Source organism: Hippichthys cyanospilos, chromosome 8, assembly GCF_059441005.1.
Source record: "Hippichthys cyanospilos isolate Australia breed blue-spotted pipefish chromosome 8, RoL_Hcya_1.0, whole genome shotgun sequence".
Lineage (NCBI taxonomy): Eukaryota > Metazoa > Chordata > Actinopteri > Syngnathiformes > Syngnathidae > Hippichthys > Hippichthys cyanospilos.
In genome coordinates this window covers 8,717,755-8,732,995 of record NC_142376.1, presented here as the reverse complement: position 1 = coordinate 8,732,995, position 15,241 = coordinate 8,717,755, and positions in this window count along the sequence as shown.

Sequence of the window (15,241 nt, the reverse complement as noted above, 5' to 3'; positions counted from 1 at the left end):
CCCCATCCAGAAGGTACTGAACCCGTCAGCTGTGCGTCTTGCCCTACCTCGCTCGATGCGTGTTCACCCAAGTTTCCATGTCTCCCGAATCAAGCCTGCAATAGATAGCCCCCTGGTTCCCGCGCTTCCGCCTCCTCCGCCTCCTCGGTTCGTTGATGGGGGCCCGGTGTACACAGTCCGGCGGCTGCTCCGCTCCCGTCGCCGCGGCAGGGGCCTCCAGTACCTAGTGGACTGGGAGGGGTATGGCCCGGAAGAGCGGTCTTGGATCCCAGCCCGCCAGGTTGTGGATGCCTCCTTGGTCTCTGACTTTCACCGCCTTCATCCTGATCAGCCATCTGGACCGTCTGGGCGTCGTGGCGCGCCCCGGCGTGTTGCCCGCCCCCCCGCCCATGGGGTTTCCCCGGCCGTTGGCCTTTCCCTCCCGCCCAGTGGTGGCCTTGGGACGTCGGGAGCCGTCCCTTGATGGGGGGGTTCTGTCACAGTCCACCATTTCAGCCACCTCACTTCCAGCTTCACCACACCCGCTCAGCCCTCCTTCTAATCAGCCTCGAACACCAACACCTGCAACCATTTACCCGCTCAGTATAAAGCCCGGTCACTTCCCTCCACAACCCGCCAGATCGTCTCTATGCGCTACGCCGAGCTTTCCAGCAATTCCTCCTGCCAGCCTGCCTGTTGTCCGACCCTGTTCGCCCTTGACCTCCCGATTGCCTGCCGAATTGACTGGATCCTTGGTATTTCGACCTTGCCTGCCTCTGACCACCCGCTAGCCTGCCGTCTTTACCTGTATGCCCGAGCCCCCCTCCCGTCTCGCTCCCTTTGCCCGACTCCCAGCCAAACCCCAGCTCTCCCGACTCCAGAACCCCCCAGACGTCTGTGCCACGCTCCCGTCAGCTCCCACGACTACCCGCACCTTCTGTTCAATAAACACTCTGCCATTGCCCTTACCAGTGCGTGCGTGCTCTTGGGTCCTCCCTCGTCCCGCCTTAACAAAAAGACAGCTTTGCACGTCTTGTTTTTTTTCTCAGTCATGGTTAATTCTTTATTTTCTATATCATGAATGGCTTTCAAATCACATCTGCGCCTTTTCAAAAGGTAACATCTTAAAATGTTTGACGCCATTTGAATTTGAAGGTGTTTCCAATCAAATATGACCCATTTTCAGCATCTTAACAGGAGAAGTATTTTTATGGACCTCAATTTTTTAAACCTACTTTCAAAAGCCATTTTCGTTTGTCTAAAAACGTCACTATTGTCTTTACTGTACACAGACAATCAAAATGACTCGAAAGAATATTTTCACATTTTACAACACTCCTGTGTAAACGGCCGCTTTGGGTGAGAGGTAATTCACACTCACATTCACGCCTACAGCTTCACTACCGACTCTTGAAATAACCTTCCTGCATACTGTACATTGAGACTGTGGGAAGAAGTGAGAGAAGCCCCCCACCTCAAAAAAAAAAAAAAAAAAACACATGTTTGCACATGCAAAATTTAATTATTTCTTATTAATGTTAAATGTCCTTGTCAAACAGGTTGTATAATTATGATCTATTCATACGAAACATGTAATAACCTGTGAATTATCTTGATTGACAGGAATTTATGAACTGACAAATGTGCATTCGCAAATACACAGATACAGTAGATGCACATGTGCGCGCACACACACCGTGCGAGACGGTGATACTTTACTCCAGACATCCTGTGGGTATCGAAGCAATTTAACCAACCAAAAGGGAGCGCACTCTTATGTTAACAGAGCCGGGCTGCCTGCCAGAAACAGCACATTTCATCTGCATTTTTTTGGTTCAGAGTCTCAAATCATGATTTTTTTTTCTTGATTCTTAAGCTTGGACCAGCTCCTTAAAAGCAGTAGTCATGATGGTTAAAATTGCAGTAGTTTATTTGCAGAAGGTCATCTAGCACCTTTAGGGTTCAAGTGTAATTAAGGCAGCTTGATTCGGTGGGTCAAGAGGTACCACAACCCAACCACACGACTATTTGGCTTTTTTTTTTAGGTTTAAGTTCTCTGGAGTCCAATCATGTCATCAACCTTGTTAACATTTGGATTTCTGCCTATTTCTGATTAGGGCCCGACCGAGCTAGAGATGGATACCGATTTCCTGCAGGTAGCGGGGGTCAATACTAAATATATTGTTAGAAACAAAAGTTGTCTTTTCGGCTCACAAAACACATTCCGAGCCACAATGAACTCTTTCAGTGCCATGAACGAGAGTTTTCGCCTTTTAATAGTAATAACATTAATAAATAATGCAATTCTCGTCAGATACGTTTTTTTTTTTTTTTTTTATGGAGGGTAGCTGACACCCATGACTAATGATTATCTAATAGAAGGCATTTTAGCACTGTAGTGACAACTGTGACCATTGGATGGCAGTGTCTTCACACTTACAACACAGATATCACCTACATGCAATTCAAAGTATGGATTGGAAATCAGTCTTTCATATGATACCACCCATATTTACAGAAATAGCAATCATATTCTGATAATCACAACAGTTTCACTAGTCTACAGCTGCTGTAAGTATTTAGAGTTCATAAAGTTAAAAATATATTTGGTCAATGCTTGAAGAATCATAATTAATCCATTTAATCTGCTAGTTGATTAATCGGTCGGGCCTAACTAGCAATTTTGTACAGCCTGACGACATGATCGGCGGAGCTTGTTTTGAACGTGCGTGTATTCGATAAAATTAAGGAATAAATACATTTTAAAATAAATGAATACTTTAAATCAACCAATAAATGACCTTTTCCACCAAAAACTTTTGGTATATATTTTTTTATTTAATATTGTACAAGCATTCCAACCTAGGAAAAAACGTTTAAAAATATATCATGTTGGACCCAGGAGCATTTGATATTCCTCCGCTGTAAAGTTCAATCTTAGAAAACAACTTTAGTAATGCACAATCAACAGTAGATGGCAACATTGCTCCAATTTTAGATAAAATACTGAGCACAGTATGCTGAATATCAATTTTTTCAAAAACGCACTGAAAATAAAAAAAATTCACGGTGTGAAACAAGTATTTTTTTTTTTTTATTTTCTATAATTTTTATTTCTTTTTTTATTTTTTAAATTATTTTTTAATATGTTCTATTTATTTCATATAAACCAATCGAAGCAGCACTCCTAATTTTGTCATATGCCTGCTACACAGTGACAATAAAGGCATTGAATTCTATTCTATTTAATTCTATTCAATTCTAGTTTTCCTCCAGTGCAATCACAATATTGTAAAACTCAAAGTAATAACAATAATAACTCAAATAATAACTCTAAACTCTCAATAGCATAATAACTCAATGTCAATATGAGCAACCTTGTTCAACTGTAAACACACAAAAGAATCAGGTGAAGCTTATTTTATCAGTTCATTCCCCATCTACGAATCCCAATCTCAAAATTGATCCATATATAAGGCGCAGCAGATTATAAGGCTCACCATCAGCTTTTTTTAAAAAATTAAGGCTCGTAGGTGCGCCTTCTAGTGCGTAAAATATGGTACTTTCTCATTTTTGAACCACACACCCTGATTGAATAAAACCAAAACCATCAGCACACACAGTTGTTTTTCTTTCAAATGAGTGTGAAAGTAAGTTACGTCTGACTGCACCGAAAAGTGTCAAATGACCGATTAGTGAAATTTGTGAAAATGTAGCTTGCCGGACGCTAAATAACGGACGGCCATCTGCTCTCGATCACGGCGGAGCCGGTCAGAAGAGCGTGAATAATATTATGTCTGCCTGTAAAAATGTCTTCTCCTCCAGTAACTAGGAAATGTTTTGGTCTCTCGTTTGCCCACATTTAACATCAACGCCAACATGAGGCGGGAAACGTTTATTTGCCGCGGCGACATTGATGGATGTCTCCCTTCTACATTGGACGGCCAAGTAGTTTTTCAATAGGTTTTCACTTCTGACACAACTTACCTGTTGATGACAGAAATATAATGAAAGGTTTGTGGATTGAATAGCTGACTTTGTGCTTTACTACCTTGCGTATTGGCACTTAGGGGGACTTCGTGTGCTTCCGAAGTGTATATATCCCACTGTTCTTGAATTTCTGCAGACACTACACTGTGTTTATATTTGGTTGCTGGAAGTGCGCTCCGCATATTTGGCTTTGTGAAAGGATTGAGGAATGCTGAAAGATGAAACCTACAACCTGGAATACAGGAGAAGATGTGTGCCGAAAACGGCGCCGATGTTGAGCCGCAAGTTTTGTATTCGAAAGAGGGAAGCAAAAATGATTTTGCCAAGCAAAAATTGTCTGCTTTATAGTACGGGCTCTTGTCATATTGAAATGTTATGCACACACTTTGCAAACTATACACATTGCATTTTTTTTACGAATTTTGTAAATGCTTTTTACTGCGTGATAATTAAAGTTGTTCATTAATATTGTTTTTCCTTTAACCATTCAAATTGTTCAGTGGCATCAGTTTTATCCGTAGGTTAAATTTATTAACACCCACAAAAAACTGTAAAATAGTACGGTTTGTCCTTGTAGTCTGTGACGTGATGATGATACTTTAAGACATAGCCATTAACTAGTGTCTATCGCCACCTACTGTCTTGAAGTGAAACACGAGTCAACAAAGAATTTTCTGTTTGCTGAAATACTTTGACTGCCGCTCAATGTAATGTTGCAAAAATCGCTGGAAAATCAATGCAATAAATCTTATTAAACTGCCTCTAAAAAAATGGTCCAAATCTTGGACAATGGTTATTTTTGTACACAAAATCTCGCACCTGCAGCTGCAATCAAATGGAAATGTCAGAACTGTTGCATTTTGAAATTATACATGTTTTAATCATCTGCTGGAAATTTCAGCTCCCTTGTGTTTTATTCCCCCATTGATTCTCTTCTGATATCATGAAAAAAAAATCAAAAGGAATTTCCATAATTTGTAAAATAATGCCACAAGGGTTAACTAAACTTTGATGGATAACTGGATGTTTTTCATAGTTTACACATTCCATCCCAAAGTATTTACAGTATTAGTATTACAGTATTAGTAGTACTAATATTGATTTTTTATTATCTAGCTGTCTAGTTAAAATAGACCTTTGACGTCTATAGCCGTCAATGGCACTGAATGAGTTAAAAATGTTTAAAAATGCAATACTTATTATTATTAAGGGTGCACCACAATTTTCACAAAGGTGATTTGAAACAAATGATTAATGATTTACAGTCATTTGATTCATATATATAATTCAATAATTCAATGTTACAGTTTAGTTCAAAAGGTTAAGATGCAATGGCTTTAATAAAATTCCGTGTTTGTTGTCATTTTAAGACGATGCACTTCTATCTTTTCAAATACAACATTTCCCGGTCCAAACCACATGTAGTTTAAAATCACAAAATTACATAGATTTTCTTGATTTGGACTTGATATTGTATTTGTACTTTTTTTTCTAGTAAACTGTATTCCACGTACTTTTCTACCCAGAAGACATAGATTTGGGGTTCTGAGGTTGTCATTGTTGGACCGGATTCCAAGGAACTTTTTTGCACATATTTGGTTTGGGCAGGTGCATCTAAATTTGCTCGGTGTTGTGCTTTTAACTCTCGCAACAGTTAAGAACAACATGCACAAGTTAAATTGAGGCGCAGTCTCTTTCTTTACAACTAACAGGTAATTAGATCCTCTTACACCAGTAGGAAAAAAATAGTTGTTTGATGAGGCCTGGCCCAGATGAGCATTCCCAGCGCTTGAAGAATGTTTTCCCAAGTGTCGTATGTGATGTCCGACTGATCGGATGGTATCATGTCATCGGTGTGTCCTGCGTGAATGTGAGATTTCCACTTGGGATTAAATCACTCAGGATGCTTGTTAATTGACATTGTAAACAACGTTGTCTTGTGTGTTTGTTATTCTTGAACGTTACCACATATTTGCAGCTATGCCACTTTCGTTGGTTGTGTTGTTTCGTTGAAGTGATTAGATTCTTGGTAGCCCAAGCTGGTGCGGGATTCCGATTGGTGCGTTCCCACATCAGAATTTGCTGCTTTGCTGCTTGGTGTCTTGTAAAGACGTTAGTGTGTCAGGTCTCTGAGGTGAGCAGAAGAATGTTGCGGGAGCTCTATGGCTTTTCCAGAAATTTGCAACTAGTCAGAAGGTTGGAGGGGTGGAGCCTTTTTTTTTTTTTTTGTGGAAAAGCAAGAAAATAAAGTGACCTGATCTGCATGAGGTGACACCCAAAGAATAGGTTCCCGGACTATAAATGGAAAGTGGAGTTGAGTATGAGACAGTTCTGACAAAATACAAATATCCCCCAAAAATCATGTTACACGAATAAATGTGTAAAATTTGTGGAATACATGATAAGTGCCATTTAAATTAAAAAAAAATCCATTTAAATACACTCCTAAAATATTACACAAAAAGTTATGTATGTCAACTCAAAAAGATGCAAAAAAGCTCAAGTTGTAATTAATTTTACCCCCCCCCCCCCCCCCCACACACACACACACACATTATCCTGGAGAAATGAATGGACTTTTTAAAAACACTTAAAAAAATCACAATAATTTAATTTAAAATTGATTATATTTGTCAAGTTTAGGCAACCTGGAACATTTAATAAGCGACAAACAAGAAGGAAGAAAAGGGGACTGAACTCTCTTTACTCGTGAGGAGCGCAAACAAAGTGTGCACAGTTGACCGATCTCCTACCATCAGCGATATATTTTCTGTCCACTCTCTTTTATTCATTAGAGCTGGCCCAATTTACAAAACCACTTGCTGCCCTGAAAGGTAAAGGTAAAGTAAAAATCAGTTTCTGATGGTGGGGGTTGTGTGTCAAAGTCCATGCACTATCAGTCCATACAATCACTGCTATCTTCTTTCCCAAGAGCATTGCGACAGACCCCATACTGTTCCATATTGTGATTAGGTCACGGTACCTCTGATTAAATTGTCATAGTGGTGATTAGGTCGAGGTGCCTGCTTTTCTTCTTACAGCTGCAGAAGACATGTCGTCTCCTCACACTTTATTCACAAATAACTCTGACAAAAAATATCCATGTCTACCAATGGACAAGCTGCAAAAACAAATATGGGATTACCTACACACAATTATTCTTACAATATCAGGTTTAATGTGAAAAGGAAAGTGTTATTTCTTTCCCCTACAGAAAAAAAGAATCACACACAAATCATGCAAAACGGTGTTTATTAATCAATGAATGGGTTATCCTCCATGAATGAACTGGAGGTAGCCATGCTCTCGCTGAGTATTTCAGGACATGGGTCAAACCTGTTTCTGGCTCACCCCTGAGTAGTCTACGCGTGTTTGTGTGTGAAGGCAGATGATGACAAAGAGCATCTGTGCGCGATGACTTCCCCAGCTGGGAATGAAAGTGCACTGCGCTAGTAAAGAGTGAGCAAAGGGGAGGGGAATAAGTCAAAACAGATGAGCCGAGCCCCACTGAAAGTGGGGGACAGTTGGTTTGCTCAAGAGCTGTTAACCAGCCATTTGATGTCCCTTCCATAAATAGGCTTATTTACGGCGCGGGAGGAGGTAGCGACGAGTCGGAGGTGACGGCCACTCTCTCGCCCTTTCCTCAATGGCCTCCTCAGCGGGGCGGCGCTCCGATGTGTGTTTAAGCGGTCTGCCGGCTTATTGGCCCAAAGAAAGTTGACAGCGCGCCATGCTGTTTTCCCAGCGTGCCTCACATTCACGTGGGGGCTTCCGACTCAAACCGCACCGTCGAGACTATTTGCTTTTACAGATGAGGGTGTTTTACTTTGCATAGTGCCACTTCACACTCACTTTTCCTTTCCACTGCCGGACGTTGACAAATGGCACAAGTTTCCAGTTTTATGTATTTTATCACCTTAAATTTGAACCATTTCAGAAAAAGAAAACGTAAGGCCGTAGCCTACATACGTCAATACGTTCTTGCAAGCGGGTGGTGAATGTCTCCAGTTTGCCCAAGGTCTCAAAAACTCTCTTTACATAATCACTCAATTCTATTTCCAAAGATGCAGGGATAAGAGATGGAATTGCTCTCTGATTGGACAGAATTTGGCAACACTACTGCCGCCTAGTGGCTCGGCATGCTTGTAAATTAATAAAATCGCATCATGCGGATTTGAACCCTTTTTTTTCAATCAAGCAATGTGGATGGATTACCTGTAGACAAGGCCTGAGTTAGTATGATATTTGAGGGCACATAATTAGGGATGAGAGGAGATTACAGTGAATTCCGGACTATATAACGCAGCAGCAAAAATTAAGCAAAAAAAATCAAAAACAAGCATTTTTATCAAGGATAAGCCACATCGGATAAAATCAGATATTCATGCAGAAAGAGGGTATTTGGAAGTTAGTTTTTTCTTAACTTTTTTTTAACTGCTTGCTTACAGAAACATCCTAACTTCAACAGACTGAACACACTTGCATGTTTAGCGCCAACAAATTCTTCAATGCTTTTAACCCGCTTTTATTAATTCATGCGAGAAAATATTTAATAAACAAAATGGGTCAAAGTTTAAGGAGGGTAATAGGTAGAGATCGAACAGTATGCTTTTTTTCAGGGTTGATATAATACCAGTTATTGGTAGTCAAGGAAATTGATAACCTATTTAAATACAATATTAATTTCAAGGAATACATATATATACATATATATATATATATATATATATATATATATATATATATATATATATATATATATATATTTTTTTTTTTCTTTTTTTTCCCCTCGCCTAGCCCTAGCATGACATATAAAATCGTTGAAACTAAAATTATGAGGAGGTTTGTGCTAAGCAGGATGCAATTGTTTTTTTCATAAACCCCACATGAATACATTGTGGCATCTCTACTTTATAATTTCATGGTACATAAAGATTTTATTTGAATTAAGATTTTTTGTTATCAGATGTCTTTTTTATGGGGGGGGTCAGTTCAAGATGGGGTTAGAACATATGGAAGTCTAGAAGGGGCCACTGGTGTTGAGATGAAGAAATCTGAGAAAGTCTTGTCAGTCATAACTCTGCCAAGCTGGAAAAAAATGAAATTTTTGTGGCTAAGCCTGGTTTCCTCATTTAGGGCTCCTACAAATGAAACCCGATTCCATCGCATGATTGAGCTTTTCATTTTGTTTGTCTTTGCTGTGAACATACTATCCTTCATCAGACATGACTGCTTATTTTGATTGGCTGTTTTGAGAGGAGAATGAGCTCCTCCGCAGAGCATTGGACCACATGAATCACAATGCTCCTCTTTGTGCTTCAAATAGTCATTTAAAGTTAGCTAAGTGCAAGACAAGATTTATGGTGATTTCATCTTACGTGGCTTTAATCCCTCTCATGGTTAATTGCAATATTTGGGGGCTTTAAGTCATCCACTTTTCACATGAAAGACATGTACCATGTTGTTTGTGGGGTGTAAAGTCGAGCAAATACTGTAGCGAACCTCGACACCAGATGGTATAAATGTTGGCTTAGCTTCCATTTATTGGAGTAATGGCTCTTCCTCTCCCTCGCAGAGCTTCTGGTTTTATGCCTTGTAGAGTATGCCAGACTGATTCTGCTCGCCGGTAATGCAATGAAAACTTTTAAGTGCTTCTTAAGATCTTCTCAACACCACATTCTTAAACTTGGCAGAGCGCTGATGTGAAGTCCAACACATCACTGGGGACTTGGCTTTCTTGTCCTCAAGACGTATTTTTGCACATAGTTTATTAAAGGGGAAGTCAATCCAAAACCTCTCTTTCCAATATGTTCTACCCACCCGTACTATTCCAAATAAGACATTCTTATTGATAATGCTTTTGAAGAATATGAAATAAGCAGAAAAATCCATCCTTTTTTTTTTTTATTTATTCATTTTATTTTGCCATTTTTTTCACTGACTATTGCCTGTAAATACAATTACAGTTACTCAGAGTTCAACCAATCACAGTTTAGCTTGTGAACATCACAAGAGCTAACGCAAAAACCAGGTGAGTTGTGATTGGATGTTGTCTGATCCAACGATTGGGTCATTTCAGGCAACAACCAGTTACAAAACGGCCGCCCCTTGAGATGGGGGGAAAAAAAAAACAGGTGGACTTTGCTGCTTGATTCATGTTCAACAAATCAATGTTAATTAGGTTGCCATGTTTGGATTAGTGGAGGCCCATGCATTAGATCGTTGTAAATAAAAAAAAGAAACATTTGGATGGACTTCCCATCCGGGAGATAAATTGCGTAACTTCATATTTCATTTCTGGCTTTGGAAAATTGCATTACAAATGATGCACAGCCATATAAAATGTCATGAAATAAAAGCAAGTAAGGTTTTGCAAAAATTTGTTACAACACAATTTAACAATAAGTTACTTCATCTTCCAGTTTATTTTCTCTTGGTTTGGAAAGGAAAACTTAGGGTTTCTGCCACAGCATTAAAAAACACAAAATTAAATTTGGTGATGGTTGGAGAAACCCTGTTAGAGTCTTCCCCTTGAAGTGTTTTAACTGCTCAAATAATAAAACAATGGTCCGAATTTTAAGCTTCATTTTCCCATTACTGGTGTAAATTTTCAGAACTATATATTTACAAAAAGCCCTCTTCTCAATTCAATTTACACCTGTTGCCACTGGGGCATGCATTTTAGTATGAGTGCACATGTAATTTAGCACTTTTGGGATTTTAGGAAGATCTTAATAAATCACATGAAAACACCCACCAAAGCATGCCGCAATCTGGTGGAGTGAGCGCGCAATTTAGCGCCTGCTTTAAGAAATCAGGCCTTAACATCAGAATTCTGGAAACAACAATAGGCTACTGTTGTACATATGTGCACATCATGAACAAAAAGTGGCATAAGGGCAACTATGAAACGAGAATTTCTGTTGTGTTAACCCGTGCACAAAACACAGCGCGGGTGAATTTGTTGTGTTAAGCGGAGCAGGGATGCCATTTGTCAAGGCATAAAGTAGTGTGCCGGCCTTCGGGTTCAATCAGAGGTGGGCTTTTCCTCCCGTGACGCTCACAGTCTGCTGTTAAAGCGTGGCTGACAGGAAGCGAGTGGCGCCTGGATAGAGCTCCCTTTGGAACGGCCACATGCTCAACCTTTTATTGCTTTCACTGTCTGACTAGGATGTTATCATGAGCTCAAAACTGTTGATTGATTCAGTGCGAGGGCACGGGGCTGTAAAATGTTTAGGACCTGCGAGCGCTCTGGTCATGTCTCGGATAAATTAATGACAAAATACATTTTTGTTGGCTCGCAAAAAACGCGATTTGCCAACATCAACACGTGTATCGGTCAGATAAAACATTTTAGAGCATCACTTCAAAATAGCTTTGGAAAAGAGATGCCCTTAGAAGTCCAGCAGGTGGTGCTCTTTGTATTTTTCTTTCTTTTTTCTTTTTTTTTTTGCATTATACTGCCTTCTTAGTGGTTTTCTAAAATGGATTACTAAATGTGCAGTTTTTTTTTATATAAATATACAGCACTTGTATACTTGCTGCAAGGTGATTTCAGTCCCCAGTTTGCAATTCAAATATCCCATTGTGTATGGACTATAAATTTGAAGAGTTTTCTAGTGCTACAACATGGAAGTTCGACAGAATAAGCAAACATCAAGATGGCTTAGACAAATGTATTCAAAAAAAAATTGCCTTAGGTCTAATTTTTTTAAGTAAATTAAACTTGAAACGTGTCAACTTTGTATCTTAGTTAAAAATGCAAATTGTATCCAACCATGACTTGAAAACACCTAGTACTATTCAAAATTATATTTTATATAATTAATAATATTAATAATATATAATTTATATAATTTATATATATATATATATATATATATATATATATATATATATATATATATATATATATATATATATATATATATATATATATATATATATATAATGTGAGATTTTAACAGGGTGTCTGCAGTTTTCAGCAAATGTAATATAATGTTTTAATGCATTACAGGGGCACTTTCTTTTCAAATTAAGAGTAAATAAATTAAAAAAATTAAGAAAAAGAAAAATCAACCTTTTGCTAGATTGTTTTAATGACTCATTAATTTACAGTTGTGCTGTGTTTGTGTATTAGATACTTAAAAAAAAAACATAATTCTGGGTCAAAAGAGAACCAACCCAAAATAGGGGTCAATTGGACTGAGCATTCTGCGCTTTTGTGTTTTGTTTTGTTTTTTATTCAAAATAACTCAAAGGGTTGCGTTAAATTGACCCAACTGTTGACTAAGTGCTTGTTTGACCCCTAATTGGGTTATTTTTAATCAAACTCTTTTTAGAGCGTATTTACATATGTGCATACCTGGGGGCATAGATAGCAATTAGCCAGGAAGAGATTATGTAAGTAAGACACATGTGGGAAGCCACAACGATTTTTAACCGTGTGTGTTTGTGAAACCATCTGAGCGCATTTTAGAATTTTTGCAATGTTTTTTTTCTATACATACTCAATTTGAAGCTATTTTTATCTCTGATGTTTATAGGTACTTTTTAAGATTCATTTTAATTGAATAAAGTCTTAAAAGTGGTGGACCTTTCTCCACACCGTCACGAGTTGGAAATACCATCCAAATCCCTCAAGTGGCGATTTTGTTGTTTTAGATTTCCACTACAATTCATTTGCTAGACTTTCTATGCTTTTATTTTGATTTGTGATGCGGCAGAGGATCCACAAATATAAAACAGATGATGGTAAACTCTCTATCTTCTGGAGTTGCTGAATAAAACACACCTAGAGAAACCACTACAATTGTAGTTCCAAAGTTTCATAAATCAGACACGGATGGATTTTTCATCCAAAAAATGCTTTTCACCGGCTAGGGGGTACTTGGCTGAAAGCGTATTTCACAGGGGGGGGGGGTACATCATTGAACAAAGGTTGAGAACAACTACTCTTCTCCTGTCAGCCTCTCACTTTTAACTCCCACCTCAGACATCCACTACCCCACCCACAACTTCAGAGGAATTGTTCCAAAACCCACCGGATACGTTTGAGTCAATCTTGATGATTTTAAAAGCTGGAGCAGATGAATTGCAAATGCTGTCTCTCTGTTTCCACTGCTCGCTCATCGACTTCCCATAATTCTGCTACTTCCTTTTGCTGATGACATCGAGCAAAGGAAGTTCAACCTGGATGACATATAGTTTTTTCGGGACAGAGGTCGCTGGACTTTTGAAGGTTATTTAACAGCGCGGGGGCCCCTCTTGGATTACGATGTGGGAGCGGGTGCATCCTATCTAAATCAACCAATGGGCAGTCTTTTCCAGTGGGTCTTTTGTTATGACATCTTTTTATCTTTTTTTGCCTCCCACATTGAGGATTTCCAAATAGTTCTTCTCTCTGTCTTCAGCTCACCTTTCCTCTTGTGCACTTTTATGTATTCTTTGTTTTTTTTAATTCACCAGGCATGTACAGTATATCTGTTCTATTTCTGTCAAGCGATTAAAAAACAATGAGATTAATATATTAAAATGTGTAATTAATTGATCTAATAATCTCATTTTAATCTCACTGTACAAAAAATCTGAAAAAACTCTCAACCAGAGGTTTTTTTTTTTTCTTCATTTGACCTTCAGGAGGAAGGAGGCCATTTTTGTTTGTCAGTTGCCAAATGATCAGGAATTAGCATTGAAATAAAACGTCCATCCTGATATTTGCAGACCTGCTCAAACTTGAGGTGTTCTCAAGGTTCAAATGTATTATGCTCTCATGTTTAGTTTAGCAAAAAGTTTTGCTATGGCTGGCTACATTAGTCGCTACTGCTTGATGTGGCTGCAGTCACAATGTGTGCTTTGCATTTATGTGGTAGGCTAAACTTGAGCTGCTTCTGTGGTAAGCCAGCTCCTTTTTACAAAGAATGCATACCATATGAATACCTTGATCAATCAGGGTGTTTTTTTAAGTAAAAATGTAACAATCCTCAGACCAACTTTCCTGGTTTTTTTCCAACCCATAACAGAAGCCTATAAAGTTATACCGAACAAAATGACAGCCAATCAGTGTCCACTCTGAGGTGTGATTGACTTTTGTTTTCCAACTCAAGTACAAGAAAACCCTATGCATAAAAAATAGATCTGATCAGCCTACAGAAAGCTAAAAGTTAGAGATTAAAAATTAAATTAAAGTAATTAAAAAAATATTTATGGCAATAATTAAGTGATTGTAATTCATCTGATCCCCCTATTTTTTTTCTTTTTATATGTAAGCCCTACTGAGTGTTTTGTCACTGAGCTCTGTAACGATGAAGCCAAAGCTCGTTTGTGTGTGTGTGTGTGTGTTTTTTTAAACAAGCCTTAAGACAGTTCACAATGTTGAAAGGAAAAACCTGAAGAACTCACTGCAAATGAATGCAACCCCACCATTAAGTTAATGAAAGAGTAGCCCGGGCTTCAGGCTCAGCGGTCTTATGAAAAACACTGACTTTGTATTTCTAGTGGTTTGGTGAATTAGCGAGTCAGGAAAATGTCACCCAGCATCCTGTGGCACTTATGTTGAACCTAATTATTTAATCATGGTTAAAACTATTGGTTTCCCAGGCTTAAAGGAATTTTCTGATGCTTGGGAACCTAAGGAACAAAATGTGAGGATTCTTGGATTGTACGACACCAAAGTGATACCTTCTTAACACATTTAGAGACATTATTATGAACTCATTCAATCACCAAATATTTTTTTTTCAAGAGACGTTCCTTACCAGTTACAAGTTATATATATATATATATATATATATATATATATATATATATATATATATATATATATATATATATATATATATATTATTATTTATTTATTTATTTATTTTTTTCCAAGTGTTTGGCCAAAGGAGGGTCTAAAAATGACTGGTACTAAATGAGTTCAGTACTAAAAAACTCAATCAATTTATGTAATTAAATTGATTAGGTAATCAAGTGAAGAATTGATCACTCTAGAAATTTAAGCACTGAAGTAACAGATTTCATTAATCAAGTCCTATAATGATTCTTTAGGTACCAAAGTAATGAATTATTACTAAAGTGCTAAAATAATCAATTGCCAAGTACATAAAATAACAGTTTGCTTTAGCACTTGATTGCCTAAAGTAATTGATTACCTTAGTATTTAAGTAGCATCCAAAGTATCTAAACTAATCAGTTGATTTATTTACTTAAGTACTGAAGTAATTGATTACTTTAGTTCTCAATGGTTTTAGCTCTAGCTAAGTTAGTA